At 42.7% G+C, this 25,567-nt stretch overlaps 15 non-coding genes across 15 annotated transcripts; 9 read left to right on the plus strand and 6 right to left on the minus strand.

Moving 5' to 3' along the window:
* Window positions 1-567: 567 nt before the first annotated feature.
* On the minus strand, window positions 568-656 carry TRNAY-GUA. The gene is given in 2 exon segments: window positions 568-603; window positions 620-656. It is a non-coding gene; the product is annotated as a tRNA-Tyr (tRNA).
* Window positions 657-1,724: 1,068 nt separating this feature from the next.
* On the plus strand, window positions 1,725-1,797 carry TRNAR-ACG. Its single transcript has one exon. It is a non-coding gene; the product is annotated as a tRNA-Arg (tRNA).
* A 1,552-nt stretch (window positions 1,798-3,349) lies between these two features.
* Window positions 3,350-3,438, plus strand: TRNAY-GUA. Its single transcript is given in 2 exon segments — window positions 3,350-3,386; window positions 3,403-3,438. It is a non-coding gene; the product is annotated as a tRNA-Tyr (tRNA).
* A 1,806-nt stretch (window positions 3,439-5,244) lies between these two features.
* On the minus strand, window positions 5,245-5,316 carry TRNAM-CAU. Its single transcript has one exon. It is a non-coding gene; the product is annotated as a tRNA-Met (tRNA).
* A 2,379-nt stretch (window positions 5,317-7,695) lies between these two features.
* Window positions 7,696-7,767, minus strand: TRNAM-CAU. The gene has a single exon. It is a non-coding gene; the product is annotated as a tRNA-Met (tRNA).
* A 471-nt stretch (window positions 7,768-8,238) lies between these two features.
* Window positions 8,239-8,310, minus strand: TRNAM-CAU. The gene has a single exon. It is a non-coding gene; the product is annotated as a tRNA-Met (tRNA).
* An 872-nt stretch (window positions 8,311-9,182) lies between these two features.
* TRNAV-UAC lies at window positions 9,183-9,255 on the plus strand. Its single transcript has one exon. It is a non-coding gene; the product is annotated as a tRNA-Val (tRNA).
* A 1,337-nt stretch (window positions 9,256-10,592) lies between these two features.
* On the plus strand, window positions 10,593-10,664 carry TRNAH-GUG. The gene has a single exon. It is a non-coding gene; the product is annotated as a tRNA-His (tRNA).
* A 2,430-nt stretch (window positions 10,665-13,094) lies between these two features.
* TRNAR-ACG lies at window positions 13,095-13,167 on the minus strand. The gene has a single exon. It is a non-coding gene; the product is annotated as a tRNA-Arg (tRNA).
* A 1,396-nt stretch (window positions 13,168-14,563) lies between these two features.
* On the plus strand, window positions 14,564-14,652 carry TRNAY-GUA. Its single transcript is given in 2 exon segments — window positions 14,564-14,600; window positions 14,617-14,652. It is a non-coding gene; the product is annotated as a tRNA-Tyr (tRNA).
* Window positions 14,653-16,396: 1,744 nt separating this feature from the next.
* On the plus strand, window positions 16,397-16,485 carry TRNAY-GUA. Its single transcript is given in 2 exon segments — window positions 16,397-16,433; window positions 16,450-16,485. It is a non-coding gene; the product is annotated as a tRNA-Tyr (tRNA).
* Window positions 16,486-16,798: 313 nt separating this feature from the next.
* On the plus strand, window positions 16,799-16,871 carry TRNAR-CCG. The gene has a single exon. It is a non-coding gene; the product is annotated as a tRNA-Arg (tRNA).
* A 4,949-nt stretch (window positions 16,872-21,820) lies between these two features.
* Window positions 21,821-21,892, minus strand: TRNAA-CGC. Its single transcript has one exon. It is a non-coding gene; the product is annotated as a tRNA-Ala (tRNA).
* Window positions 21,893-23,262: 1,370 nt separating this feature from the next.
* Window positions 23,263-23,345, plus strand: TRNAL-UAA. The gene has a single exon. It is a non-coding gene; the product is annotated as a tRNA-Leu (tRNA).
* Window positions 23,346-23,509: 164 nt separating this feature from the next.
* On the plus strand, window positions 23,510-23,583 carry TRNAT-AGU. The gene has a single exon. It is a non-coding gene; the product is annotated as a tRNA-Thr (tRNA).
* Window positions 23,584-25,567: the final 1,984 nt, after the last annotated feature.

Raw genomic sequence — 25,567 nt, forward strand, 5'->3', positions numbered from 1 at the left:
ACTGTACTAAGCACTTGGGAAAGTCCAATACAGCAAATACGATTGAATGAATGAATTAGAAAAATTTTCCCAGTTTGTCCTTTATTCACGTGTCCTCCCAGCCACTGGTTTCTGAGCGATGCTCACCCGGATAATTCTATTTTTTTTTTAATGAATGAATGAACTAGAAAATTTTTCCCCAATTTGTCCTTTATTTACGTGTCCTCCCCGCCACTCGTTTCTGAGCGATGCTCACCCGGATAATTCTATTTTTTTAAGGAATGAATAAACTAGAAAATTTTTCCCAATCTGTCCTTTATTTACGTGTCCTCCCAGCCACTGGTTTCTGAGGATGCTCACCCGGATAATTCTATTTTTTTGGATTGATGCCTGTTCACTTGTTTTAATGTGTGTCTCTAGACTGTTAGCAGGGATTGCCTCTTTCTTGGTGAATTGTACTTTCCAAGCGCTCAATAAATACGATGGAATGAATGAATCGAAATAGACCCGGCGAAATTGGGCACTTTACTATGGCCTTCTGCCATTTAGCCCGGGATTAGGGGGGAGAGAAACACACAAAAAATTAAGTCCTTCGAGCCGGAGTCGAACCAGCGACCTAAGGATGACTGGGAAGCAACCACTACAGTCCTCCGCTCTACCAGCTGAGCTATCGAAGGCTTAGCAGTGGATGCTTCCATTGGGATTTTCTGGATGACCTTAGGGCCAGATTGGCCTTCCCAGTTCTAATTTTTGTCCCAGGAAAACCGAGGCACCGGAGCCTTTCCCGCTGCAGTCATTCTATCGGATTTACTCTGTGCAGGGCACTGGACTAAGCGCTTGGAATTTACAATTCAGCAACAAAGAGAGACGATCCCTGCCCACAACGGGCTCAAAGTCTAGAAGGGGGGAGACAGACATCAAAACAAGGAAACAGGCATCAGTAGCATGAATAGAAATAACTAGAATTAGTGATATAGGCAAATCACCATAAGTGGAGCATCGAGGCCTAGTGGACGGAGATCGGGTTGGGAATCCGGAGGGCCTGGGTTCTAATCCCCCTTGTCCGCTGTGTGACTTTGGGTAACCCCCTCTCAGTGGAAAGAGCCGGGGCTTGGGGGTCGGAGGTGGTGGGTTCTAATCCCGGCTCTGCCACGTGTCAGCTGTGGGACTCTTCTCTGCGCCTCAGTTCCCTCATCTCTAAAATGGGGATTAAGACTGTGAGCCCCCAGTGGGACAACCTGATCACCTTGTAACCTCCCCAGCGCTTAGAACAGTGCTTTGCGCTTAATAAATGCTATTATTATTATTATTATTATTATTATTCTCTGGGCCTTAATTCCCTCATCAGTGAAACGGGGATTAAGACTGTGAGCCCCACCTGATGACCTTGTATCTCGAACAGTGCTTGGCACATAGTAAGCGCTTAACAAATATTATTATTGTTATTATTATTATTATTATTATTATTAATGGGGCGGGAGACGAAGCCGGTCCCGGCCCGTGTCCGCCCGGTGGCGCCCCCGTGTGGCCCTCAGCCGCCGCTGCACCGATCGATTCCGCCCCGGTGGCGCCCCCGTGTGGCTCTCAGCCGCCGTTGCACCGATCGAGTCCGCCCCGGTGGCGCCCCCGTGTGGCTCTCAGCCACCACTGCTGCACTGATCGTGTCCACCTCGGTGGCGCCCTCGTGTGGCTGTCACCGGCAGCAGCAGCACATCCTCCGCCGCCGAGAGCATCAGTAACAGGCCGGGCCAGTGGCGCAATGGATAACGCGTCTGACTACGGATCAGAAGATTCCAGGTTCGACTCCTGGCTGGCTCGAAACCTTAATTTTCCCTCCCGATTCCATGGTATCATTCATTCAATCGTATTTCTTGAGCGCTTACTGTGTGCAGAGCACTGCATCAAGCGCTTGGAAAAGACAATTCATCAACAGGGACAATCCCTGCCCACCACTTTTCCTCCTTCATCTGTATCTGAAAATTATTTTTGTGTCTGTCATTCACTCATTCGGTCGTATTTATGGAGTGCTTACTGTCTGCAGACCACTGGACTAAGCGCTTGGAAAGTACAGTTCAGCAACAAAGAGAGACAATCCCTGCCCACACAGGGCTGAGAGTCTAGAAGGAGGGAGACAGACAACAAAACGAGTAAACAGGCATCAGTAGCATCAATATAAATAAATAGAATTAGAGATATATATGCACATCAAAGTTAAACAGGCATTAATGTAAATAAATCATCATCATCATCAATCGTATGTATTGAGCGCTTACTATGTGCAGAGCACTGTACTAAGCGCTTGGGAAGTACAAATTGGCAAGATATAGAGACAGTCCCTACCCAACAGTGGGCTCACAGTCTAAAAATAAATGGCACTCATATGTATATATATATATATATATATATTTTTTTTTTTTTTCAATTCTTTAATTCGTCCTCCCTAGTTGTAAATATTTTTATGTTTGTCTTCCCCACTAGAGTGGAAGCAACGTGGCCCAGTAGAAAAAGGACGGGCTTGGCAGTCAAAAAACCTGGGTTCTATGTTCAGCTCTGCCACTTGTCTGCTGTGTGTCCCTGGACAAGTGACTTAACTTCTCTGTCCCTCACTTATCTCATCCTGTAAAATGGGGATCTCACAGGAATCGACGCCTTACCGTGGCAGGAGAGTTTGCGTAAACTGGCGAAGTTTAGAGCTAGGCCATACAGGGCGTCCCAGGATGGAAAAGGTCTAAACCGAAGCATCCAAGTCGATTCATTGTACATATTTATTACTCTATTTATTTATTTATCTTACTTGTACATATCTATTCTATTTATTTTATTTTGTTAGTATGTTTGGTTTTGTTCTCTGTCTCCCCCTTCTAGACGGTGAGCCCACTGTTGGGTAGGGACTGTCTCTATGTGTTGCCGACTTGTACTTCCCAATCGCTTAGTACAGTGCTCTGCACACGGTAAGCGCTCAATAAATACGATTGATTGATTGATTCACCTGTATGGATACACACACCGGAACGACCTTATGGCAGAAAATAGGACGTTCTGAAGAGGGTGGGTCATGACGTCAATACGGGTTGGAAAGGACTCGACGGCATTTGAAGAAGAAAATGGGGATAAAACTGTGAGCCCTATGTGGGACAGGGACTGTGTTGAACCTGATGATCTATCCCAGCACTTAAATACCATTTTAAAAAATGCTCCTTCCATCAGGGGATCCCTCAATAAATAATTATGGTGTTTGTAAGCGCTTCCTATGTTCCAGGCACTATACTAAGCAAATCCAGCGCTTAGAACGGTGCTTTGCACATAGTAAGTGCTTAATAAATGCCACCATTATTATTATATTATATTATATTATTATTATTATTATAAGCCTTCGATAGCTCAGCTGGTAGAGCGGAGGACTGTAGTGGTTCCTTCCCAGTCATCCTTAGGTCGCTGGTTCGACTCCGGCTCGAAGGACTTAGCTTTTTTTGTGTGTTTCTCTCCCCACTAATCCCGGGCTAAATGGCAGAAGGCCATAGTAAAGTGCCTAATTTCTCCGGGTCTTTTCGATCTCCCCCTTTTAGACTGTGAGCCCACTGTTGGGTAGGGACTGTCTCTATATGTTGCCAATTTGTACTTCCCAAGCGCTTAGTACAGTGCTCTGCACATAGTAAGTGCTCAATAAATACGATTCATAATTATTATTATCAGGTTGGACACAGTCCCTGTCCCACGTGGGGCTCACAGTCTCAATCCCCATTAGACGGTTGAGGGAACTGAGGCCCAGAGAAGTGAAGTGACTTGCCCGAGGTCACACAGGAGACAAGTAGCGGAACCAGGATCAGAACCCATGACCTTCTGGCACCCAGGCCCGTCTACTACTCCACGCTGCTTCTCTAATAATGATGGTATTTGTTAAGCGCTTCCTATGTGCCAAGCTGGGGTAGATACAAGGTAATCAGGTTGTCCCACGTGGGGCTCACACTTTTAATCCCCATTTTACAGATGAGGGAACTGAGGCAAATGTTTCTACTACTGCTGTTACTACACTACTACTACTACTTCCACATTTTGATTTAACAATAGAGCTAGGGGCTAAGTTGTGAGAAGTAGCAGCAATCATCTTAATTTCCTTTACTATCATAATTTCTACCTCCCCTTATTAGAGTGTAAACTCTTTTTTGAGCAGAAAGGGGTTACTTTGTGTAGATTGTAACAAACACTCACAATGTGCAAAGCACTGTATAAAGTGCTGGGTCAATCAATCCAGACACGATTCGTTGTGGGGAGGGAATGTGTCTGTTTAATCAATCAATCAATCAATCAATCAATCAATCGTATTTATTGAGCGCTTACTGTGTGCAGAGCACCATACTAAGCTTTTGGGAAGTCCAAATTGGCAACATATTGAGACGGTCCCTACCCAACAGTGGGCTCACAGTCTAGAATTGTTATTGTTATATTGTACTCTTCCAAGTACAATTACTTGTACTATTATATTGTACTATTGTTATATTGTACTCTTCCAAGCGCTTAGTACAGTGCTCTGCACACAGTAAACGCTCAACAAACACGATTGAATGAAATACGATTAAATCATTGCCTGGATTTAGTTATTTTTTAATTCACAAATTTCTTCAATGATTCCTCTTTCTATTCAAAGACTACCTCCCTCCCAAGCTCTAAGTCTTCATGTGGAACGAAGGCTTTGTCCAATCTTACTATTTTCTCTATAATCTTTAGCCTGGTGCTTGGTAAATGTCAACATTAATTATATCGATACTATTAATTATTAATATATACTAATGATTCATTATTAATGTATTAATGAGAGTAAGCATAACAATAATTTAACAGAAGTACCTATATCTCCCTTCTCTTCTTATTGACAAATACTTTATATCTTTCTGTAATTTCCATTAAGATGGCAATTTCATTCGGAGCAGAAAAAATAGAGACTAACCCTATTTTACCCTCCCATGTGCTTAGTACAGCACTCTGCATCCCGTGGATGTTCAATCGATACTATTGGTTGATTGCTATTGATAAATACTATCAATTGCTTCGTTTTTCTTCTTTTATTTCAGATTCTGGGAGGTCATTTGGACAGGAGAGAGTCGGAAATTTCGAACTGAGTAGATCTGAGCATAAAATAGATTCCTGATTCACGCTAATCCTTTCTCCCCATGTATAGATTGCAAGCCCTCCCCATCTCCCCCGCAAAATGTTGGCTTCAATTGCTACTTATGTTGCAAACATTGTTAACTTAATTAATAAAATCACTAGCAGAGGAAGGTTTCGATCCTTCGACCTCTGGGTTATGGGCCCAGCACGCTCCCGCTGCGCCACTCTGCTGTTGTCTTTTCATTTTTTTCTGGCAACAGATGAAGCCTTTCTTAGACTAATTAGGCTCTTTTTTACTTCGTTTATAACTAATCAGTCCATCATCAATTTTTGATGTTTGTGACTTCATTCCCCCAAGCGCTTTTCCTCTCCCCGAGGTGTGGGTCGAGTTTTGGCATCGTCTCTGTCCCTTGGGTCCGTCTTATTGATAAATACTTTATAATTGTCTGTCATTTCCATTAAGATGGCAATTTCATTCGGAGCAGAAAATATATTTGCTAATTCTATTTTACCCTCCCAAGTGCTTAGTACGGCACTTTGCATCCCGTAGATGTTCAATCAATACTATTGGTTGATTGCTATTGATAAATACTATCAATTGATTCGTTTTTCCTCTTTTATTTCAGATTCTGGGAGGACATTTGGACTGGAGGGAGTCTCAGGAACCGTTTCTCACTACAGATGAGAAAACTGTGGCCCAGAGACGTTAAGTGACTTACCCAGAGTCACACAGCAGTCAAGAAAAAGGGAGGGATCAGAACCCAGGTACTGCTACTCCCCACACTACTTGTAAATATTTAATTTCTACCTCCCCTTATTAGAGTGTAAACTCTTTTAAATATTTAATTTCTACCTCCCCTTATTAGAGCGTAAACTCTTTTACAGCAGAAATGGGTTCACTTTAGATTGTAACCAGAGGAGTGGGTCTCTTTGAGCAAAAATTTCATGAGAAACAAGAGACACGGGGGCAAAAAAGAAAACGGAGCAAGGCGCTGAAATGATTTCACACTGGCCTTTTCAGCCACAAAGGTCACGCAACCGTCAGAGGCATCTTCTTCTAATACGAAGAATTGTATTATACTTACCTTGGATTTGAACCAGGCCTTGTCTCATGCAACTACAACAATAAAAAAAAGAATACAAACAACAGCATTATTAACAAGACAGAAAAGTGTCCCCTGCCTGGAACAGGGAATATAAAGAATGTTGAAGAAAAGGGAAACTGAAAAAAAATTTCTGGTAATGGATGTTGAAAATCACAGTTAAGGTCCTGAGTTTGGGAACTAGGGTATAAATTTTCTTTCTCCAACTATCCAAAGGCAAAGTTCGAACTCCACCAAACCTGGACAACCGTCCCAAGAACATGAAGGAAGGAGGCTGAAGGGGTAACGTCGTTGACAACCTAGTAGAAATGGTATTTTTTGAGTTCCCAATGAGTGCAAAGCACTGTCCTTACCTCTTGGAAAGGTTCCACACATATTATTCCTGCTCACAGGGAGTTTACACTCTAATACGGGGTGATAGAAATTGAATATTTACAAGTAGTGTTGCTAGTAGTAGTAGTACCTGGGTTCTAATCCCGTTGCTTTCTCTTGACTGCTGGGTGACTTTGGACAAGTCACTTAACTTCTCGGTACCTCAGTTTGCAAAATCTGTAAAATCCTTTTTTTTACAAGAAAATCCATCTTTCCCATCTGTAAAATGGGAATTCAATATCAGCGCTCCATTCTACTGTGAGCCCGCTGTTGGGTAGGGACCGTCTCTATATGGTGCAAACTTGTACTTCCCAAGCGCTTAGTACAGTGCTCTGCATACAGTAAGCGCTCAATAAATACGATTGAATGAATGAATGAATGAACAGGGGCTCTAACCAACTTGATTATCTTAATTCTGTCCCAGCATTTAGTAGTTTTTGGCATATAGAAAGCACTTAAAAATACAACTACCACCATTATCATCATCACTATTATTATTATTGTTAGCATTATCATTATTAGTAGTAGCAGCAATGGCATTAGTACTTGTGGAAGAAATAATAGCATTTATTGAAGCAGCGTACCTTAATGGAAAGAGGACAGGCCTGCAATGACCTAGATTCTAATTCCAGGTCCTCCACTTGTCTGCTGTGTGACCTTGGGCAAGTTACTTCACTTCTCTGGGCCTCTGCCACCTCATCTGTAAAATGGGGATTTAAAGCGTGAACCTTAAGTGGGACCGGGACTGTGTCCAACCTGATTAACTTCACTTCTCTGGGCCTCAGTTACCTCACCTGTAAAATGGGGATTAAGAGTGTCAGCCCCACATGGAACAGGGACTGTGTCCAAGCTGATTAACTTGTATCTACCCCAGCGCTCAGAACACTGCCTGGCACATAGTGAGCACTTAACAAGAACCAAAATTGTTATTATTAGTATTTATTGTGAATCCTCTGAGTGCAGTGCGCTGAACTAAGTACGTGAGAAGTACAAAGCAAAGTCACAATGTTCCCTGCCCACAAATATGGAAGAAACACTTCAAAATGTTTCATTCCATCGTATTTATGTAGTACTTACTATGTGAAGAACTCTGTATTAAGCGTTTAAAAAAAAAAACTAAGCAAAATATGAATCCTAGCAGAGGAAGGTTTCGATCCTTCGACCTCTGGGTTATGGGCCCAGCACGCTCCCGCTGCACCACTCTGCTGAGTGGAAAATTAAAATCGGTACTTAAGTATACAATTGAATATTGTGTGTATTTCCCCTTCTCTTTTTTTCTTGTACGTGCAGTTTGTTTTAGTCCCTATCTATCATTCATTCATTCATTCAATCGCATTTATTGAGCGCTTACTGTGTGCAGAGCACTGGACTAAACGCTTAGAAAATGAAATTCTGCATCCCGTGGATGTTCAATCAATACTATTGGTTGATTGCTATTGATAAATACTATCAATTGATTCGTTTTTCTTCTTTTATTTCAGATTCTGGGAGGTCGTTTGGACAGGAGAGAGTCGAAAATTTTGAACTGAGTAGATCTGAGCATAAAATAGATTCCTGATTCACGCTAATCCTTTCTCCCCATGTATAGATTGCAATTCCTCCCCATCTCCCCCGCAAAATGTTGGCTTCAATTGCTACTTATGTTGCAAACATTGTTAACTTAATTAAATAAAGTTACTAGCAGAGGAAGGTTTCGATCCTTCGACCTCTGGGTTATGGGCCCAGCACGCTCCCGCTGCGCCACTCTGCTGTTGTCTTTTCCCTTTTTTCTGACAACAGATGAAGCCCTTCTTAGACTAATTAGGCTCTTTTTTACTTCGTTTAAAACTAATCAATCCATCATCAATTTTTGATGTTTGTGACTTCATTCCCCCCTGCCCGCCACAGGCTCACAGTCTAAAAGGGGGAGACAGGCAACAAAACAAGGAAACTGGCATCAACAGCATCAATAGAAATAAATACAATTAGTGATACAGACACCTCATTAATAAAATAAAGAGAATAATAAATATGTACACAAGTACACAAGTGCTGTGGGGCGGGGACGGGGACCCCAGAGCAGGGGCTTGGGAGTCAGAGGTCGTGGGTTCTAATCCGGCCTCCACCACTTCTCAGCATTATCATCATCAATCGTATTTATTGAGCGCTTACTGTGTGCAGAGCACTGTACTAAGCGCTTGGAAAGTACAATTACAATTATGACTTTGGGCAAGTCACTTCAATTTTCTGGGCCTCAGTTAACTCATCTGTAAAACGGGGATTAAGACTGTAAACCCCACGTGGGACAATCTTATTACCTTGTATCTTCCCCCAGCGCTTACAGCAGTGCTCGGCACATAGTAAGCGCTTAACAAATACCATTATTACTGTTATTAGTATCATTATTATTATTATTAGGAGAGGCTTTGAAAGAGCCTGACATGCGGAAGAAGGGAAACTGAAAAGAGAAACTAAGACTGTGAGGTCCACGTGGGACAACCTGATTACCTTGTATGTCCCTCAGCGCTTAGAACAGTGATTGGCACATAGTAAGCTCTTAACAAATACCATTATTATTAGCAATTTGACAGTGAAGACCACATTTAAACGAATTAAACGTTAGCAGAGTGAATCTACTAAAAAGGTTCCATAGTGTAGTGGTTATCACGTCTGCTTTACACGCCGAAGGTCCTGGGTTCGAGCCCCAGTGGAACCAAATTTTGGAGTATTTTTTTCCACCCATCCACAGGAAACGTTCCAACTCCATCAAACTTGCTCAGTTCTCCCAGAAACACGAAAGAAAGAAGCTGAATAAATGTCCTAGACTTCCATTTATAAGTGGTAATAGCATTTAATCTATCAATCGCATAATCATTATTATTATTTGAGCGTTTACCGTGTGTACAGCACTGTACTAAGCGCTTGGGAAGTACAAATAATTGAATAACCACTGGGTGCGATGCACTGTAATACTAATAATGATTATTAATCATAATAATTGTGCTATTTATTAAGCGCTTACTACGTGCCAAGCACTTCTCTTTCTTCCTCTTACATGCATTTTGTTTTGGTGTCCGTCTCATTCATTCAGGCATTCATTCATTCATTCCATCGTATCTAAACGCTGTATCTAAACGCTGGGGTAGACATTCATTCATTCAATCGTATTTATTGAGCGCTTACTGTGTGCAGAGCACTGTACTAAGCGCTTGGGAAGTACAAGTTGGCAACATATAGAGACAGTCCCTACCCAACAGTGGGCTCACAGTCTGAGAGTCTAAAAGAGCACTGTACTAAACATTTGGGAAAGTACAATATACGCTTAGAACAGTGCTTTGCACATAGTAAGCGCTTAATAAATGCCATTATTAACTATAAAAGAGTTAAGGGACCACACAAAGAAGTGACACATTAAGGGTTGGGGTTAATGAAGGAAGCAGAAATTAAAATATTTGCAAGTACTAATAATCACGATGGCATTTATTAAGCAATTACTACTGTTTAGTAGTAGTAGTAGTTTAGACGGACCCTGCCTGCTGACGCCCCGCCAGAGAGGGTCCAGGTAATCAATCAATCAATCAATTGTATTTATTGAGCATTATTTTACTTGTACATATCCATTCTATTTATTTTATTTTGTTAGTATGTTTGGTTTTGTTCTCTGTCTCCCCCTTTTAGACCGTGAGCCCACTGTTGGGTAGGGACTGTCTCTATATGTTGCCAACTTGAATTTCCCAAGCGCTTAGTCCAGTGCTCTGCACACAGTAAGCGCTCAATAAATACGATTGATTGACTGATGATAGTAGTAATAGTATTTATTGAGTACCCCCTGGATGCAATGCACTGTACTAACTGCTGGAGAAATACAAAACAGGGAAGGAGCTTCTCTGTAATGCTCCCTTATTTCTGTTATATTGTGTTTTTTCGGGTGCTTAGTCCAGTGCTCTGCACACAGTAAGCGCTCAATAAATACAACTGAATGAATTAATAAATACTTCTGCTATCGATCTGAAGAATATAGATGAATATTGGCAATAGATCCTCTGGTAGCTCGCCGTGATCGTATAGTGGTTAGTACTCTGCGTTGTGGCCGCAGCAACCTCGGTTCGAATCCGAGTCACGGCAAGGGTGGGGACTAATTTTTTTCCCCTCTAATCTTTTAAAGTTCCCCAGAAGGGCAAATTTTTAAATACTAATAATAATGATGATGGCATTTGTTAAGCGCTTACTATGTGCAAAGCACTGTTCTAAGCGCTGGGGATCTTACAAGGTGATCCGGTTGTCCCACGTGGGGCTCACGGCCTTCATCCCCATTTTACAGATGAGGTCACTGAGGCCCAGAGAAGTGAAGCGACTTGCCCGAAGTCACCCAGCTGACAAGATTTGAACCCATGACCTCCGACTCCAAAGCCCGGGCTCCTTCCACTGAGCCACGCTGCTTCTCTGGTGGTGTTTTGATGGTATTTTTTGAGCCCTTACTATGTGTCAAGCACTGTCCAACAACGGGGGTAGTTACAAGGTGATCAATCAATCAATCAATCAATCAATCGTATTTATTGAGCGCTTACTGTGTGCAGAGCACTGTACTAAGCGCTTGGGAAGTACAAGTTGGCAACATATAGAGACAGTCCCTACCCAACAGTGGGCTCACAGTCTAAAAATCAGGTTGTCCTATTTATTTAATTTGGACATATTTATTCTGTTTATTTTATTTTGTTAATACGTTTTGTTTTGTTCTCTGTCTCCCCCTTCTAGACTGTGAGCCCGCTGTTGGGCTATGTGTTGCCAACTTGGACTTCCCAAGCGCTTAGTACAGGGCTCTGCACACATTAAGCGCTCAATAAATACGATTGAATGAATGAATGAGGGAACTGAGGCCCAGAGAGGTGAAGTGACTTGCCTATACTGTTTGCTGTGATTACTGTTGATGACAGTAATTATGGTATTTAATAGAAGCTTACTATGTGCTAAGCGCCTGTGTAAACCCAAGTTGGACCCACTTAACAAATACTATTATTATTATTACTTGGCACTTAGTAAGCGCTTACAATATTGTATTATTATATTGTATTGTATTGCATTGTATTATTGCATATATTGCATATATATATATTATATGTACATACATATATATGTACATATACATAGATGTATATATGTGTATATATGTACATGCGTATATTACATACATATATTGTATATTGCATTGTATCATTATTATTATTATTACTTGGCATTGAGTATTATTACTCAATAAATTATTATTAATAATATACATTATTATTAATAATTTATTGATTATTATTACTTGGCACCTAGTAAGCGCTTACAATATTGTATTATTATATTGTATTGTATTGCATTGTATTATTGCATATATTGCATACATATATATTATGTGTACATACTATATATACACATATATGTATATATGTGCATACATATATTGCATACATATATTGTATATTGCATTGTATTATTATTATTTGGCATTATTATTACTCAATTTGATTATTATTACTTGGCACTTAGTACCATCATTATTGCTATTATTAATAATCAGAACAGTCATTATATCACAGTATTTATAACAAATAATATGCAATTCATTCACTCAGTCGTATTTATGGAGCGCTTAGTGCGTGCAGAGCACTGTACTCATTGCTTGGGAAGTACAAATTGGACAGACATATATAGTAATCATAATAATTAATGGTACTAACCATGGTCATCATAATAAATGCGATCGAATGAATGATGCGATGGTCATTCGAATCACTCGAATGATATCGACTAGTAAATATGTACAGGTAAAATAAATAGAGTAATAAATCTGTACAAATCTACCCCAGTGCTCAGAACAGTACTTGGCACATAGTAAGCGCTTAACAAATACTATTATTATTAGTACTTGGCACTTAGTAAGCGCTTACAATATTGTATTATTGTATTGTATTGTATTGCATTGTATTATTGCATATATCGCATACATATATATTATATGTACACACATATATATGTATATACATATATGTATGTATATATATATGTACATACATATATACATATATATTATGTACACACATATATGTATATACATATATGTATATATATGTATATATGTACATACATATATTGTATATTGCATTGTATTATTATTACTAGGCATTGAGTATTATTGCTCAATAAATTATTAATAATAATTTTATTATTTTATTATATAATGATAAAATTAATAATAATTTGTTGATTATTATTACTTGGCACTTAGTAAGCGCTTAGCTAATACCATCATTATTGCTATTATTAATAATCAGAACAGTCATTATATCGTAGTATTTATAACAAATAATAGGCAATTCATTCACTCAATCGTATTTATGGAGCGCTTAGTGTGTGCAGAGCGCTGTACCCATTGCTTGGGGAGTACAAGTTGGACAGGCATATATAGTAATCATAATAATTAATGGTACTAACCCTGGTCATCATAATAAATGCGACCGAATGAATGATGCGATGGATTTGGGAGGGGGAAAAAGGAAAAGTTAAGGGATTCGAGCCAGCCAGGAGTCGAACCTGGAATCTTCTGATCCGTAGTCAGACGCGTTATCCATTGCGCCACTGGCCCGGCCTGTTAGTAATGCTCTCGGCGGCGGAGGATGTGCTGCTGCTCCGGGTGACAGCCACACGAGGGCGCCACCGAGGCGGACACGATCAGTGCGGCGGTAGCGGCCGAGGGCCACACGGGGGCGCCACCGGGGCGGACTCGATCGGTGCAGCGGCGGATGAGAGCCACACGGGGGCGCCACCGGGGCGGACTCGATCGGTGCAGCGGCGGATGAGAGCCACACGGGGGCGCCACCGGGGCGGACTCGCTCGGTGCAGCGGCGGCTGAGGGCCACACGGGGGAGCCACCGAGCGGACACGGGCCAGGACCGGCTCCGTCTCCCGCCCCATTAATAATAACAATAATAATAATAATAATAATAATAATAATAATAATGGTATTTGTTAAGCGCTTACTATGTGCCAAGTAATAATCAATAAATTATTGTTAATTTTATTACTATCATATAATATAACGATGATAATTATTATTAATAATTAATAATTTATTTTATTTTGTTGGTATGTTTGGTTCTGTTCTCTGTCTCCCCCTTTTAGACTGTGAGCCCACTGTTGGGTAGGGACTGTCTCTATGTGATGCCAATTTGTACTTCCCAAGCGCTTAGTACAGTGCTCTGCACATAGTAAGCGCTCAATAAATACGATTGATTGATTGATTGATTGATTGCCAAGCACTGTTCGAGATACAAGGTCATCAGGTGGGGCTCACAGTCTTAATCCCCGTTTCACAGATGAGGGAATTAAGGCCCAGAGAATAATAATAATAATAATAATAATAACAACACATTAAGCGCAAAGCGCTGTTCTAAGAGCTGGGGAGGTTACAAGGTGATCAGGTTGTCCCACTGGGGGCTCACAGTCTTAATTCCCATTTTAGAGATGAGGGAACTGAGGCGCAGAGAAGAGTCCCACAGCCGACACGTGGCAGAGCCGGGATTAGAACCCACCACCTCCGACCCCCAAGCCCCGGCTCTTTCCACTGAGAGGGGGTTACCCAAGGTCACACAGCAGACAAGTGGGATTAGAACCCAGGCCCTCCGGATTCCCAACCCGAGCTCCGTCCACTAGGCCTCGATGCTCCACTTATGGTGATTTGCCTATATCACTAATTCTAGTTATTTCTATTCCTGCTACTGATGCCTGTTTCCTTGTTTTGATGTCTGTCTCCCCCCTCCTAGACTGTGAGCCCCTTGTGGGCAGGGATTGTCTCTATTTGTTGCTGAATTGTAAATTCCAAACGCTTAGGCCAGTGCTCTGCACAGAGTAAATCCGATGGAATGACTGCAGCGGGAAAGGCTCCGGTGCCTCGGTTTTCCTGGGACAAAAATTAGAACCGGGAAGGCCAATCTGGGCCTAAGGTCATCCAGAAAATCCCAACGGAGGCATTCCTTACCAAGCCTTCGATAGCTCAGCTGGTAGAGCGGAGGACTGTAGTCGTTGCTTCCCAGTCATCCTTAGGTCGCTGGTTCGACTCCGGCTCGAAGGACTTGTTTTATTTATTTTATCGTTTTTTAATCTTGGTTAGTTCCCAGCGATGGGGCCGGAGCCGTTACACGGTGCTTTCAGCCGGAGAAAAATCAACTTCCTCGACAAATGGCCGGGTCGGTGACCTAAAGAAAAACTCAGGAGCCCATAAAGTGATGCTAGTCACTTCACTTCTCTGTGCCTCAGTTCCCTCCTCTGTAAAGCGGGGATTCATTCATTCATTCATTCACATTTATTGAGCACTTACTGTGTGCAGAGCACTGTACTAAGCGCTTGGAAAGTACAATTCGGCAAAACAAACGCATACGATCCCCGCCCAACAATGGGAGCCCAGTCTCCTCAGCATGACTCACACAAGAGTTGATTTTCCGTCTCTCTCTGGGCCTTGGGGTGGGGGAACGCCTCAGCTGCCTCGCTTTTTTTTTAAATGGCATTTGTTGAGCACTTACTACATGCCCAACTCTGTCCTAAGCACTGGGGTAAGTAATAATAATAATAGTAATAATAATAATAGCGTTTGTTAAGCGCTTACTAGGTGCAAAGCACTGTTCCAAGCACTGGAGGGGGATACAAGGTGATCAGGTTGCCCCACGTGGGGCTCACAGTCTCAATCCCCATTTTACAGATGAGGTAACTGAGGCACATAGAATAATAATAATAATGATGGCATTTATTAAAAGCCTTCTATGTGCAAAGCAGTGTTCTAAGCGCTGGGGAAGCCACAAGGTGATCAGGTGAGCACAACGTGGGACAACCTCATTACCTCGTAATAATAATAATGATGGCATTTATTAAGCACTTACTATGTGCAAAGCACTGCTCTAAGCGCTGGGGAGATTACAACGTGGATCATGTTGTCCCACGGGGGGCTCACAGTCTTCATCCCCATTTTACAGATGAGGTAACAGGCCCAGAGAAGTGAAGTGACTTGCCCAAAGTCACCCAGCTGCAAGTGGCGGAGTGGGCATTAGAACCCATGACCTCTGACTCCCAAGCCCGGGCTCTTTCCACTGAGCCACGCTGCTCAACAAACAAAACAACACCAACATTATTATATTAATATATGTATTATATATAATTACATATTATATATTATATAATATATTATATTATAATTAATATTATTAATATTATAATTTATTGCATAATATAATTATATAATAATAATTATTGTTGTTATTACTACCTTGAGATTTGACACTCGTATTTGGTTCCAAGAAAAGAGACGTATAGCTCGCAAAATTATAAGCTACTTCTAACTCTATTGTTTTCTCCCCAGATCTTAGTGCACTGACCAATCAATCAATCAATCAATCGTTTCTAACTCTATTGTTTTCTCCCCAGATCTTTTTAGTGCACTGATCAATCAATCAATGGCATTGTTTGAGCACTGACTGTATGCAGAGTTCCCTACGCAGCACTTGGAAGGATTCAATAGGATAAGAGCTGTTAGACGTGATGGGTTTGTCTCTAGATGTTCCCAAAACTTGTACTTCCCAAGCGCTTAGTACAGTGCTCTGCACACAGAAAGCTCTCAATAAATACGATTGAATGAATGAATGAATGATTATTAGCTCCTTGAGGGCTCATGTCTACTAACTTTATTGCTTTCTCCCAAGCGTTTTGTACTCAGTAAACACGATTGACTGATAAATTGGTTAATTAACTGGTCGACTGATGAATAAACTTATACGCTGGGAAAAGAAAACCCCACCATCCCCTGTGAAAAGGCACTCAGTATGGAGCCTTCGATAGCTCAGTTGGTAGAGCGGAGGACTGTAGTGGGTGTTTCACGGTCATCCTTAGGTCGCTGGTTCGATTCCGGCTCGAAGGACTTCCAGATTATTTTTATAATGTAGAGATGTAAACCAGTATAGAACGGTTTCCTAGGCAACGCGGTTGTAAGCTAGTACATCTCCGTCTTCATTCATCCATTCGTGGGATCGTATTTATTTAATGTGTACAGGGCACTGAACTAAGCGCTAGGGATAGTCCAATATAAGGATATAACAGATAAATTTCCTGCCCACAAGGAGCGGTAAGGATTTTATTAGGGATCAGGCTCTAAGAGAAAAAAGGACGGTTTCCTAGGCAACGAAGTGATGAAATGAATAACAAAGGGAACAATCCTTACCCAGAAAATATCCGACCGCGTGGCCTAATGGATAAGGCGTCTGATTCCGGATCAGAAGATTGAGGGTTCGAGTCCCTTCGTGGTTGACCTTTTCTTCTTTTTTGCTCTTCTCCCTCTCCTGCCATCCCTTCTCCTTGCTAGGGGGCCACACATTGACCAATTTCCAATTTAAGGAAGGGAATACCCCAATAATGATCCAGTACGGCGGGAATGGATCCCTCTCTTTCCCAAATCCCGGTGGTTGGGAGGGAAGAAGAAGCAACGTCGTCGGGGCAAGAGCCTGAGGGTCAGAAGGACCTGGGTTCAAATGCTAACCTGCCAGTTGTCTGCTGCGTGACCTTGGGCACATCACTTCGTTTCTCCGTGCATCAGTTCCTTCATCCGCAAAATGGGGATTCAATCCCTGGTCTCCCTCTTTCTCAGACTGTGAGGTCCATGTGGGATCCGATTATCTTGTATTGATCCCAACGCTTAGTAGTGTTTGATACATAATAATAATAATAACAATGGTATTGTGAAGTACATAATAATAATAAAAATGGTATTTGTTAAGCGCTTACTATGTGAAAAGCACTCTTCTAAGCGCTAAGTGCTTAACAAATATTATTATTGTTATTATTACTCATTATAAAATGGGGATTAGGACTGTGAGCCCCACATGGGTCATAATAATAATACTAATAATGATGATGGTGGTATTTGTTAAGCGCTTACTATGTGCCAGACACTGTTCTAAGCGCTGGGGTAGATACAAGGTAATTGGGTTGGACACAGTCCCCGTCCCACATGGGGCTCACATTCTTCATTCAATCATTCATTCATATTTATTGAGCGCTTACTGTGTGCAGAGCACTGTACTAAGCGCTTGGGAAGTCCAAGTTGGCAACATCTAGAGACGGTCCCTACCCAACAGCGGGCTCCCAGTCTAGAAAGGAGCCTCTGTCTCCGCCCTCTCGTTTATAATAATAATAATGGCATTTGTTAAGCGTTTAGAACAGTGCTTTGCACATAGTAAGCGCCTAATACGTGCCATCATTACTACTACTATAAACGAGAGGGTGGAAGCAGAGGCTACCACCGAGACGACGAGGCCTCCGCCCTCCTAGAGAGGCACAGGAAGTGCGCGGGGCGAGGGGGTCGCGCGGGAGCCTCTGTCTGCACCCTCTCGTTTATAATAATAATAATGATGGCATTTGTTAAGCGCTTAGAACGGTGTTTTGCACATAGTAAGCGCCTAACAAGTGCCATCATCATTATTATTATTATTACTGTTATTATTATTATTATTATTATTATTATAAACGAGAGGGTGGAGACAGAGGCTACCACCGAGACGAGGCCTCCGCTCTCCTAGAGAGGCACAGCAAGTGCCCGGAGCCTCTGTCTCCGCCCTCTCGTTCATAATAATGATGACATCTGTTAAGCGCTTAGAACAGTGCTTAGCACATAGTAAGCGCCTAACACGTGCCATCATTCTTGTTGTAAACAAGAGGGTGGAGGCAGAGGCTACCCATTATATTGAATGCTTACTGTGCGCAGAGCAGTGTACTAAGGGTTTTCTACTAACCATTTGTCTCTAGAGAGGTCAAAATAGATTGAGCAATATCAATCAATCGATTGATTAAACCATAGGTCAGTCGCATTTATTGAATGCTTACCGTGTGCAGAGCAGTGGACTAAGGGTTTTCTACTAACCATTTGTCGCTAGAGAGGTCAAAATAGATTGAGCAATCAATCGATTAATTAAACCATCGGTCAATCATACTTACTGAATGCTTACTGTGTGCAGAAGAGTGTACTAAGGGTTTTCTACTAACCATTTGTCTCTAGAGAGGTCAAAATAGAGTGAGCAATCAATCGATTGATTAAGCCGTAGGTCAGTCATATTTATTGAATGCTTACTGTGCACCGAGCAGTGTACTAAGGGTTTTCTACTAATCATTTGTCTCTAGAGAGGTCAAAATAGAGTGAGCAATCAATCAATCGATTGATTAAACCATAGGTCAGTCGTATTTATTGAATGCTTACCGTGTGCAGAGCAGTGGACTAAGGGTTTTCTACTAACCATTTGTCGCTAGAGAGGTCAAAATAGATTGAGCAGTCAATCGATTAATTAAACCATCGGTCAATCATACTTATTGAATGCTTACTGTGTGCAGAAGAGTGTACTAAGGGTTTTCTACTAACCATTTGTCGCTAGAGAGGTCAAAATAGAGTGAGCATTCAATCAATCGATTGATTAAGCCGTAGGTCAGTCATATTTATTGAATGCTTACTGTGCACCGAGCAGTGTACTAAGGGTTTTCTACTAATCATTTGTCTCTAGAGAGGTCAAAATAGATTGAGCAATCAGTCAATCGATTGATTAAACCATAGGTCAGTCATATTTATTGAATGCTTACTGTGCGCAGAGCAGTGTACTAAGGGTTTTCTACTAATCATTTGTCTCTAGAGAGGTCAAAATAGATTGAGCAATCAATCAATCGATTGATTAAACCATAGGTCAATCATATTTATTGAATGCTTACTGTGCGCAGAGCAGTGTACTAAGGGTTTTATACTAACCATTTGTCTCTAGAAAGGTCAAAATAGATTGAGCAATCAATCAATCGATTGATTAAACCATAGGTCAGTCATATTTATTGAATGCTTACTGTGCGCAGAGCAGTGTACTAAGGGTTTTACACTAACCATTTGTCTCTAGAGAGAGAGGTCAAAATAGATTGAACAATCAATCGATTGATTAAACCATTTGTCAGTCACTTGTATTTATAGAGCACTTAACTGTGAACAATTAATCGGTTGATTAAACCATTTGTCAGTCACTTGTATTTGTTGAGCACTTACTGTGTACGCGGAGCACTGTACTAAGCACTTTGTACTAACCATCTATTCCTAGAGAGGTCAAAATAAATAGATAATAATAGTGATGCTGGCGTTTGTTAAGCGCTTACTATGTGCCAAGCACTGTTCTAAGTCCTGGGGGGACATACAAGGTAATCAGGTTGTCCCATATGGGGCTCACAGTCTTAATCCCCATTTTACAGATGAGGCACAGAGAAGTGAAGTGACTTGCCCAAAGTCACACAGCCGATAAGTGCCGGAGCTGGAATTAGAACCCATGACGTCTAACTCCCAAGCCTGAGCTCTTTCCACTGAGCCACGCTGACACGAAATATGGGAATGCTAAAGAGGGTCAGTGCTAGGGAATGCTTAGTACAAGCGCTTAGTACAGTGCTCTAAACCCAGTAAGCACTCTATAAATATGATTGAATGCTAGAAGGGAGAAGGTAGTCTAGAGTGCTAGGAGAGTTTGATCACTTAACAAATGCCATTATTATTATTATTATTACCACCTGATCAGGTGATCCCACCTGATCACCTTGTAATAATAATAATAATGATGGCATTTATTAAGCGCTTACTGTGCGCAAAGCACTGTTCTAAGCGCTGGGGAGGTTACAAGGTGATCAGGTTGTCCCACGGGGGGCTCACAGCCTTGATCCCCATTTTACAGATGAGGTAACCGAGGCCCAGAGAAGTTAAGTGACTTGCCGAAAGTCACACAGCTGACAGTTGGCAGAGCTGGGAACCTCCCCAGTGCTTAGAACAGTGCTTTGCACATAGTAAGCGCTTAATAAATGCCATTATAATTATTATTAATAATAATAATAAAAGCAGGTAGATCAGGAGGGGCCAGACAGAAGAGACCCTTGAAACCGACTGTGATTCTCCCTCCCCCTTAAACTGGGATCCCCATGTGGTACAGGGAATCTATCTGGCCTGATTTGGCTCAGTGGAAAGAGCCCAGTCTTGGGAGTCAGAGGATGTGGGTTCTAATCTTGCTCCGCCACTTCCCTGCTGAGTGACCTTGGGCAAGCCACTCAACTTCTGTGTGCCTCAGTTCCCTCTTCTGTCAAATGGGGATTAAGACCGGGAGCCCTACGTGGGACAACCCGATCACCTTGTATCTCCCCCAGGGCTTAGAAAAGTGCTTGGCATGTAGTAAGCGCTTAACAAATAGCATTATTATTGTAATTATAATTAGTATCCACCCCACACTTGGAACAGTGCTTGACACATAGTAAATGATCCTCGAAATGAGAAGGGCCTAGGTTCTAGTCCCGGCTCCGCCACGTGTCTACTGTGTGGCTGGGCAAGTGACTTCACTTTTCTGTGCCTCAGTTTCCTCATCTGTAAAATGGGGATTGAGACCTTGAGCCCCACGAGGGACAGTGTCCAACCTGATTAATTTGTATCTCTCCCAGTGCTTGGAACAGTGCTTGGCACTTAGCGCGTTGCAAGGACCATTATTATTACCATTAGTGGATAGAACTTGGGTCTGGGGGTTGGAAGGACATGGGTTTTAATCCTGGCTGCGCCACTTGTCTGCTGTGTGACCTTGGGCAAGTCACTTCATGTCTCTGTGCCTCAGTTCCCTCATCTGTAAAATGGGGGTGAAGACTGTGAGCCCCATGTGAGACGGGGGCTGTGACCGACCTGATTTGCTTGTATTGATCCCAGCGCTTAGTACGGTGCCTGGCACGTAGTAAGTGCTTAACAGACACCATAAAAAGAAAAGAAGAGACGTGATCCCTGCCTTTAGAGGGCTTATTTGAGCAAATGGGACGGCGTTTTCGATCAATAATATTTATTGAGCCCCTACTGGGAGCAGGACTCTTAAGTGTTTGAAAAAGAACATATATTTAGTAGACATGATCCCTGCCCTCAAGTAATTTTCAATCTATAGGAGGAGGCGGATGTTAAAAATAACTTTGAGACGAGAAGCAGGAGGTGTGGTCATAAATTAGTGCTTGAATGTGCGGGTGAGTAAAATACACATAAGGGGATAAACTATTCATTCAATCGTATTTTTTGAACGCTTACGGTGTGCAGAACACTGCTCCCCACTCAAGAAGCGCTCAATAAACGCAGCAGCTGATATTGTAAATGATGATGAAGGTGCTTGCACTGAAGATGACAAAGACAACGCTGAAGATGTGGCCAAGGGATGGTGGAAAAAAGGAATGGGAAATGGAGATGCCGGGGATTGAACCCGGGACCTCATACATGCGAAGCATGCGCTCTACCACTGAGCTACATCCCCAATGTCCGATAATTATTTTGGCTTTCCTCCTGTCACAGATTTTCATTTCTGCTCTGCTCGGAGTGTCTCTGTGGATTTTGGGATTACACCAGAGTCGATGAAGGAGGAGGAGAAGAGAAAGGAGGAAAGGGGTGAGGGAGATGGGGGATGAGGAGGAGGGAGAGGTGGAAATGGAGACGAGGAGGAGGAAAGGAGGAGAATAATAATAGTAATAATAACTATGGTATTTCATAAGCGTTTACTATGTGCCAGGCACTGGAGGAGAAAGGGGAGGAGGAAAAGGAGAAGAGAAGGGGGAAAGGAGGAGAATAATAGTAATAATTATGGTTTTTGATAAGTGTTTACTATGTGCCAGGCACTGGAGGAGAAAGGGGAGAAGGAAAAGGAGAAAAAGAGAATGGGGAGAAGGAAGGAAAAAAGGAGGAGGAAAAGAAAAAGAGAAGGGGAAAGGAGGAGAAAGGGGAGAAGAAGAAAAGGGGGAAAGTAAAAGAAAGGGAAGGAGGAAAAGGAGAAGAGAAGGGGAAAGGAAGAGAGGGGGGAAGAAAAAGGGGGAAAGGAAAAGAAAGGGGGAAGAAAAAGGGGGAAAGGAAGAGAAAGGGGAGAAGAAAAAGAGATGGGGAAGGAAGAGAAAAGACAGGAAGAAAAGAAGGGGAAAGGAAGAGAAAGGGGAGAAGAAAAAGGGAAAGGAAGAGAAAGGAGAAGAAGAGAAGGGGAAAGGAAGAGAAAGGGGAGAAGAAAAAGATGGGGAAAGGAAGAGAAAAGGGAGGAGGAAAAGGAGAAGAGAAGGGGAAAGGAGAACGGGGAGGAAGAAAAGAAGGAGGAAAGGGGGAAAGGAGGAGAAAGGGGAGGAGGAAAAGAAGAAGGGAAGAAAGGATGAAGACGGGGAAGGGTGTGGGCGGAGGGGAGAGGAAGAAAGGCGATCCATGGGACAATCAATGGGAAATGGATGGATGGAGGGAGGGAGGGAGAGAGGGGAAATAAGAGGGGGAAGAAGTGGAAGAGAGGGACAAGCGAGGAGAGATGGAGAGAAAAGACGGGGAACAGGAAAGCAGTTCCCCGAATAATAGTAATCGAGACGTTCGTTAAGGGCTTATTGTGCGCTAAGCACTGCACTAACCGCTGGGCGATCTACCTGACAACCAGGTCGGGCTCTGGGCTTTCCCCATCGGTTCCTCCCAGGCTGTGGCTCTCTCGTTTTCCCAGGTTACGGGGAGGAAAGAAGGCTCGGGGCGTTTTCCCTGGCAACCAGGACACAGATGCTCGGGAGAAGAACAAAGAAATGGAATCCCAACCATCAGGGAGATGGGGAAAAGGAGTTTTCTCCCCCTTCCATCGATAGACAACCATTGCAAAATACCTCTTTGCACCCCACCAGGATGGCCGAGTGGTTAAGGCGTTGGACTTAAGATCCAATGGGCATATGCCCGCGTGGGTTCGAACCCCACTCCTGGTAGGAATGTTTTATTTTCGGACAAATGGCTTGATAAAAAACCGCATTTTCCTCTGTTATCATCAGTGTCTCTCATCAACAGACCAATTTTATCCCTCTCCCCATCCCTCTCGTCCCTACAAGAAAAATTCACCAGGGCAGGAATTCAAAGTTGAGAGAAGTAGAGGGGTTCTGTGGCTTAGTTGGTTAAAGCGCCTGTCTAGTAAACAGGAGATCCTGGGTTCGAATCCCAGCAGGACCTATTTTCCTTATTGGAATGACGTTATTTCTCCATCTTCAAAACTTTGCTGAGATTACATCTCCTCCAGGAAGCCTTCCCTGAGCAATTTTTAAATCGTCCTGACTTGTATCCCCAAATAATAATAATAATAATAATGATGGTATTTGTTAAGCGCTCACTATGGGCCAACATATTCCCTGCCCACATGGAGTTTGACAGTCTAGAGGGAGAAAAGAGGGTGTGTATAGATATCGGTAATTCTATTTGCCTTTCAAATTCAACTCAACTCATACAATTTAGCAAAGGAAACAGTCACTAAAATAAACGAGGAAAAAAGGAAATTAAGAGAGGATTCATGGTGTGCTTTGGTAGTTTGGAAAGGCTGAAGTGAGAAATTGTTAAAGCTAAGTAGGATGCATTTTAATTTGCCTTTCACATTCAACTCTTTTAAAATGCATCCTACTTAGCTTTAACAATTTCTCACTTCAGCCTTTCCAAACCACCAAAGCACACCTTGAATCCTCTCTTTATTCCCTTTTTTCTCATTTATTTTAGTGTCTGTTTCCTTTGCTAAATTGTGTGTTCGCTGAGGGTTATGTCTTCCTTGGGTTATGTCTCTTGAGGGCTACTTACTCTCTTGTACGCTCCTAAATGTTTGGGAGATTTATGGATTATTATTGATGGATGATTATGAAATTATTCCCATATCTGTCTCCCCTACTTGATTGTAAGGCCCTAGAGATCAGGGATCGTGTCTTCTGATTCTTTTGTACTCTAAACTGCGAGTCTGCTGTGGGCAAAATCCCAAGCACTTAGTACACTGCTCTGCGCCCAGTAAACGCTCAATAGATGCGATTAATTGATCTGGGTGTTGAATGATTGAATGAATGAATCCTGGTGTGGATGTGATCTCTCCCCCAACAGCAGGACGTTTCCATCCAGACCGAGACGCCGTATCACCTTAATCCCAGGCGGACTCAGTGGGAAGGTGGATGGCTTCCCGGCTCCACTCTGGGACTCCGTGCTGGAAACGGAAGATTCCTTTTCCCAGAACGTTCTCATCCTCTTGTCGCTCATGATGCTCAAGAATGGAGTGATGACCGAGGAGGTGTAGCCCAGGAGCATATGACTATTCATCAGCAGAGGAGAATTCTCTATCACGTTGACCAAAATGCTCTCCATCGTCCATAATGGAGAACGTAGAGGGTGACCAGGGCGATGACCCTCTTGGCCGCTCTGACCTCGGGCATTGTCCTGGAGGAGTGTCTGGGCCCGTGGAGGGGCCGGGCCTGCCAGTGGTGCCTGTGCGGGACAAACACCACGTAACCGCCGGCCACGCTCATGAGGACTATGAAGAACGGATTCGCGAGCAAGATTTGAGATCCAATATGACCTGAAGACTGCTGATGTTCTGCAGGCCGGTGGCATACGAAGGCATAGTTGCGTCCAGGACCAGATTGATGACCCAGGAGAGGAGACAGAAAGGGACGACACACTTGGGCAGTTTGGCTTTGACCCCTGCCCATGGGGAGGCCGGGGCTGACGGGGACGGCCTGGAAGACACTCCCATCCTGTACGGGTACACGAGGATTTCACAGCCAACAGTATCCAGGAAATTTCTCCGTCCCCAAGCTGGCATGGTCTCAGGGATTCCGCCGGTGAGGAGGATGATGATGTTGGCCAAGGTCTGGTGGGCGAGGATCAGGTCTGGGGAGCTGGGCTTGTGGCTGGCGGAGACCACGTGGGCATAAAATCAATCAATCAATCAATCAATCAATCAATCGTATTTATTGAGCGCTTACTATGTGCAGAGCACTGTACTAAGCGCTTGGGAAGCACAAATTGGCAACATATCGAGACAGTCTCTACCCAACAGTGGGCTCACAGTCTAAAAGGGGGAGGCAGAGAACAAAACCAAACATACTAACATAATAAAATAAATAGAATAGATATGTACAAATAAAATAAATAAATAAATAAATAGAGTAAAACAGGAGGAGGAAGA

This window comes from Tachyglossus aculeatus, unplaced genomic scaffold, assembly GCF_015852505.1.
Source record: "Tachyglossus aculeatus isolate mTacAcu1 unplaced genomic scaffold, mTacAcu1.pri scaffold_101_arrow_ctg1, whole genome shotgun sequence".
NCBI classification, from domain to species: domain Eukaryota; kingdom Metazoa; phylum Chordata; class Mammalia; order Monotremata; family Tachyglossidae; genus Tachyglossus; species Tachyglossus aculeatus.